We start from the raw sequence: 7,059 nt of genomic DNA on the forward strand, positions 1-7,059 counted from the left end.
TTTGACAGTAAACTGTCTTCAGCAACCTCACCTTGTTAACTGAGTTTGGCTGTTCCTCACCCAGTTTTATTCCTCCTACACAGCTGTTTCTGTTACAGTTAATGATTGTGTTTCAACCTACATATTGAATTAATGATCATTAGCACCTGTTTGGTATAATTGTTTAATCATACACCTGACTATATGCCTACAAAATCCCTGACTTTGTGCAAGTGTACCTAGAAGAATTGATGCTGTTTTGAAGGCAAAGGCTGGTCACATCAAATATGGATTTGATTTAGATTTTTCTTCCGTTCACTCACTTTGCATTTAGTTAATTGATAAATATAATATATTAACTTGTCTATTTTTGAAAGCATTCTTACTTTACAGCATTTTTTCACACCTGCCTAAAACTTTTGCACAGTACTATATATATATATATATATATATATATATCTATCTATATATATATCTATATATAAAAATAGTAATTGCTAATGTAAATTGATATACAGACATCCAAGATTTCCCTTAAGAGTTTATTTACGGCCTTCATATTTGGCCTACATTATTTTTAGATTTAGAAAATGGCCCTCACTAGAGAGGCTCTCATTAGAAAAGTTCAGCGCATGTTGAAGAGGTTCTGCCCGCTAGCAATCCTAACTAGCGCTGACAGAGTGTTGTTTGAAATCATTTGGATCTGTCTGCTGCTGATGGAAATGAATAAGTCTGATATTAGAACCGCTTTCAAGTTCATCCCAGTGGTGGAGGGTTATGTGGTTTTAGTTATTATTTATTTCTTAGCAGATGCCCTTATCCAGTGTGACTTACAATTGTTACAAGATATCACATTATTTTTACATACAATTGCATTATTTATTTATTTTATTAACACATTATTTTTTACATACAATTACCCATTTATACAGTTGGGTTTTTACTGGAGCAATCTAGGTAAAGTACCTTGCTCAAGGGTACAGCAGCAGTGTCCCCAACCTGGGATTGAACCCACGACCCGCCGGTCAAGAGTCCAGAGCCCTAACCACTACTCCACACTGCTGCCCTAAAACTTAAAGTTAAAACTTTGCTTTCATATCTGCTGCTGGCTGCAATAAATATCGGAAATAATGTCAATCTTCTGCCACTAAGCCCTCCCTGTGAATGGTGCATTAGGCCATGATCTCCATGCCCTCAAAACCTGGGAGTCCATGTGCTCTACATGAGAGGTAGTATCACCTTCAACCTGCTCAAACATGGTGTTAATGTGTTAAAAGGAATAAAAGCTGCAATTACAGGTAAATGAAAAGGCAGACCAACCCTTTACTGATCCATTATGATTCCTGCTTACCCAGGAGAGTATGCACATATCAAGTCATAAAGTGTTAGAATATCCTGGATCATTGCAACCTAGTACAATAAAATGATACACTGCCAAATTATACTGGTAATGGCACGGTTCTAAATGTATTTATGCTTCAACTAAATAGCTTTCATGCTATTTGTTATGTTTACATCCAGCAGGGGTGAGTGGAAAGTGGCCTTGCATACATGTTCATACTCGTGGCATTTGTCAAACATCAGTTTCTTGTATGGCTCTTTAAGAACTCCTGGACCATTGGTTTTCTTTAACCAAAAGGTTAGGATGCTTTGTCCTAGAAATGTAATCTATGTAAATGTTTGCAGTCACATCATGCTATCCACTGGGGAATACACATTGTGGACTATTGAAGCCATTCTGTACTGTTTGCCTGGTCAAAGTAGTTCCTGACATTGCTGGCACTTTAATAATACACAATCCAAGAACAGCAGCGATGCCTAAATTTAGCAAATATAGAACAAACACCTCACCCAGTTGCTACTGCATTTGAAGTAAATGGATAATATTTGGCATACTGCTGCAATGTGGGATTGATAGTTATTTTGTTAATCTGAGTACTTGAAGGGTAGTGAGGTGTGAGGTATCTTTTTCAGGTCAGTTCAGCTGCTTTTACAAATCTGCAGGAAACGCACTGTATTCGTTTGTTCCCTCAATATAAACAAACCTAATTGCAGTTATAGATGACTAGAAATTAGTTTATTGAGATATGTAAAGGACTTGAAATTGACACACATCGGGGAAATTGTAAAACTATGTTAAGTGGATTTTGAGAAAATTGATTTGTATAAGTAATTTCCTTTTGTATTTGAATATATGTCCGTTTTCCTGTTTAAGTGTTGTTGCTTAAGTAACTATGCACAAAATGTTATATTTTTTGTTCCTGGACTTCTTGAATCATGTTTTACTGCAGATTGTGTGATAATATTCAACAAAGCGCATGAATGAAGTATAGGCCCAGTGCAAATAATTGCAGTTGCAAAATTCAAATTGCAATGCAGCCAGGCAATTATTTTTCACTGCGCCCTATGTAAGCTTAAGAGCAATGCAAATTACTCAACACAGACAAATAATAATCTGCAATTATGATAATGAGGGTCTGTGATGGGGTGCTAGCTCGCCCCTATAATTTGTGTTTTTGTTTTTACTGTTTTCATTATGATTATTCTTGTTTTGGTTTGGATCAGCAGGGAGGGGGTTAAATTCCTCCCTGCGAAAATACATGTGAGAATGTGGCTGGAGCCTTAAGTGCTTAATTGTTAATTAGTGGTTAATTGGGCTCCAGCCACAGAGTATAAAAGGCAGGTGAAACCCTTTATGTAGAGGGTGGTTTGGAGTGTTTTTGTTTTGGAGAGACACAGAGTAAGTGTTGTCTGGAGAATGATTTATTTTGTTCCACTGTTTTGTTGGAAACCTTTTGTTTAGTGTTTATACCTTTTGTTTGGCCCCTGTGCCTTTTTATTTGTGTTTTGTCTAATAAAATATTTTGGTTTCACTGCATTTTCTGTCCCTGAGTCTTCCCTCTGCTGCTATCCTGCAAAAGGGTCTCAATGAGCACATTGGTCTATTTAGAGTTAGGAGTACAGAGAGCAGTAGTCGTTGTATGACATTTGTGGAGCATGAAAATACAAACAAACAAAAAAATGTCAGAGGAAGGGCAGAAAGTCCTTTTGGCGCACGGAAAAGAAACGTTTTCTGAGGAGCTGAGAGTCCTTACGGCTGAGGTCACTCAACTTGAAACGGAGTTGTTTGGAAAAGCCTCAGCTAACATCAGTTATGCTAGTATCCTTAGGAAATGATATGTTTTGGCCTGCCCTTTTTAGCATGACATGCAGAAATTTGCCTAGCACTCTGGATAAGGTGGATTGGGCTATCCCTCCAAACATTCCAACTGTGGTCTGAAAGGAAACAGAGGCTAAGTAGTGCAGAGAATACAGCACTTTCACATGTGCAGGGATAGCGGTCCCTAGATTGACTCTGGGTCACCATGAATCTTTCCCAGTACAAAAACACTGAACATCTAAATCCAATTGTAATTGTATTATCAATGATGTTGTCCATGAATTGTAACTGTGTAGGAGGACCAAAAAGAATAAGAATGTAAAGCTTTGCAAATTTTCACGGAAGAAACTAAGTACATCTGCAAAAAGTGTTATCTGATTGACAGGAAAATGCATGAAACCATCACCAAAAAGCCATGCAGGCATTGGACTCACTAAGGAGGTAACTTCCACAACTGTCACACCACCAGATGTCAATCAAAGCTTCAAGGGAGCACCAAAACCAAGCAAGTCAAAAACGCTGTGATACATGTTTGTTAAAATGAAAGCCCACCTGAGGCTTCCATCAAAGACATATTTTATACAGCTAAGGCCAAAAATTTTGCATCACCTAGATGTTTTATATAACATCTTGTAATCAAAAACTACACAATGATATCGCAAAAGTCTACCAGAAGCCATAATAGTAGTACAGTATTTTGAAATGTCACATTTTTCAATTTGTCAGTTTGTCATTAAGTATATGGAAAACTACAAAGCGGTATGTAATTCAATATGTTTACATAACATTATTCAGCAGGTTTGATTAGTTAATTCTATAGGGTGATGGAAAACTTTTGGCCATAGCTGTAGTAATAGAACTAAAACCAAAAATCAAATGAGGAACGGTTTTCAACTTGTTCCAAATTTGACTGTCAAAATACTTGAACTATAATATAACCTAGAACAATTATAAAAGTAGACATCCACCATATTGTACTTGAACTGTCTGATATTGTGTTGAATTGTATTATTTATCTTTATCGCATATATGTATGCCTCCAAAAGGGATGGGTGGAGGGTTGTGTTTGTTTGACACCACTATACATCCTGTATGTTTAGAATTTTTTATCAAAAAATAAATAATGATAACACCTGGATTTTCTGCACTGTGGGACATTCATTTTGTTACAGGAGAGAACATACGAGTTTCCAGTGACCGAGAAAGCGCAGAGGTATGGTAGTACCATGGTAGAATACATGTGTAGTTACATTTGTAGTGCACAATTTAATTGAAAATAATACAGTGGCTCTATAAAAAGAACCAAACTTCCAGGAAAATTGCTGTGTTGCTGTCCAGACCTACCCAAGGATAACTTTTTGTGGTGCCGCTCTCCTAGGGCAATTGACAGAAAAACAAAAGTGGCCTTAAATGTTGGTATTTGCTACATTTTTGAAAAGCAGCTATAAGGATAATGGTGCCATAATTATGTGCACAACTTTGCAGCACACATACTACTTTTACATGATAATGGTATAATCTGATGCGATGTTTGGTTCTAGTTTTCTTACATTTGTGGATTTTTGTTTACATGTCTGTAGGGACTGGAATGCATGAAAGAATAAACTCTTTAGCCCTAAAACAATGTGTTTCAGTTTTTTTATGTAGATGATCTCCCAGGTATTCATATTAGAAGACTGAGGGGGTTAAAAACATGTTAAAAAGGAAATTTGGAAATAAAACTATTTGGAGAAATTTTGACCCAGCCCGCCAGCAATTCAAGCCCTGAAGGAAAAACATATTGTAGCGAGCACCAAAACTCTTTTTGTACAATGCGGTTTTATTGGCAGATTACAACACCTAGCACCACTAGATGGAGATGAGTTTAACATGAAAGATTAGTTAGGAAAGACAGACCCAATAAAAGAGGGGGAGGGGTTGCAATGTACATAAAAAATGACTTAGAATGGGAAATACTGGAAAGTAGTGGCAACAACAGTGAATCAATATGGATGTTATAGGCCCCCCAAGTTCTGATGAATCAAGAAAACTTATACACAAGCATCAAAAACATAAGTAAGGAAGGGGACACCATACACTGGGACCACATTACCTCAGACAACAGGAATGATAGAGTTAGTGCAAGATTGTTTCTTATCACAACTGGTGAATGCCCTGACTAGATACAATTCATGTTTAGATTTGGTATTAACAAACAATGAAGCACAGATACACAACTTACAGCTAATAGAGCCATTAAGAATAAGTGACCATAATATGATAGAGTGTATGGCAAATAAATCAAGGGCAGTACATAAATCAAAGACAATAGTATACAATTTCAGGAGAGAAGATTATTATGTATTTCTTAGCAGACGCCCTTATCCAGGGCGACTTACAATTGTTACAAGATATCACATTATTTTTTACATACAATTACCCATTTATACAGTTGGGTTTTTACTGGAGCAATCTAGATAAAGTACTTTGCTCAAGGGTACAGCAGCAGTGTCCCCCACTGGGGATTGAACCCACAACCCTCTGGTCAAGAGTCCAGAACCCTAGACAAGATTAAAAAATGAGAAAAGGTAAACTGAAGAAAAGGAAACCACGATGGGTAAATCAATCTATTAAACTGGGTATTAAAAACAAAAGAAAACGGTATCTTTCTATTAAAACAAAGGGAGCAGCCTTACAAATAGAGTACAGAGAGGCCTTTAGAGACCCAAAAAAACAGACTAGGAGAGCGAAAAGGGAATTAGAGAGACAAGTAACTGTTGATAGTAAACTTTTTATTATTATTTATTTATTTATTTTTTCTCCCCAATATGGAATGTCCAATTATGTTTTTTCTCCTCACCACAGCGAGTCCCCACACAGCACAGACATTCTGAGGGCATGTGAGCATCCTCCGATCTCACAAGCCTAAAGCCAGAATAGCTTTTATGCAGAGAAATACAGAGCAGAGGTGGGCGGGCTACCGAACCCGGAGAACAGAGATCAGCCCTGCTTTTTATCCACTCTGAATGTGCTCGGCATCTGGCCAGTAGGGTTCGCTGTTGCGCAATGCCTACCAGCTTCCCATCCCCCCACCCAACTGGCGCTGTCCAAGCTGTGTGACTCATCCTACGCTCCCAGTGGCAGCACTTTAACTGGATGAACCACTCAGGGACCCCCAGTAAACTTAATCCAAAAGGGTTTTTTTCAATATGTTAATGCTAAAAGAAAACTAAAAGAGGAAGTCAGTAGTCAGTAGGCAGCAGTGTGGAGTAGTGGTTAGGGCTCTGGACTCTTGACCGGAGGGTTGTGGGTTCAATCCCCAGTGGGGGACACTGCTGTTGTACCCTTGAGCAAGGTACTTTACCTAGATTGCTCCAGTAAAAACCCAACTGTATAAATGGGTAATTGTATGTAAAAATAATGTAATATCTGTATAATGTGAAATAATGTATAATGTGATATCTTGTAACAATTGTAAGTCGCCCTGGATAAGGGCGTCTGCTAAGAAATAAATAATAATAAAATAATAATAGTCTAAGTAACAGTAGTGGTAATTTAGTGACGAAAAACAAACAAATCACAGATGTACTTAATCAATACTTCGTACAAGTATTTACAAAAGAAGATTTATACAATATACCAAAGTTAACAGAATGTACACAAACACCAATACAGGAGTTTGTTATAAAAGAGAATGAAGTAGTAAGGGAGCTAGCAGTACTTAAAATAAACACAATTCCCAGGGCCTGATCGAATCTGTCCAGGAGTCCTTAGTGAATCTAGACAACAGATTTTTAAAACCACTATGTTATATATTTGACAAATCTATAAAGGAGCCATCCCACTGGACAATGTTGTTCCTATATTTAAAAAGGGAGATACATTTGACCATGGGAACTACAGACCTATAAGTTTAACATCAATCATATGGAAACTATAAT

This window comes from Acipenser ruthenus, chromosome 3, assembly GCF_902713425.1.
Source record: "Acipenser ruthenus chromosome 3, fAciRut3.2 maternal haplotype, whole genome shotgun sequence".
Lineage (NCBI taxonomy): Eukaryota > Metazoa > Chordata > Actinopteri > Acipenseriformes > Acipenseridae > Acipenser > Acipenser ruthenus.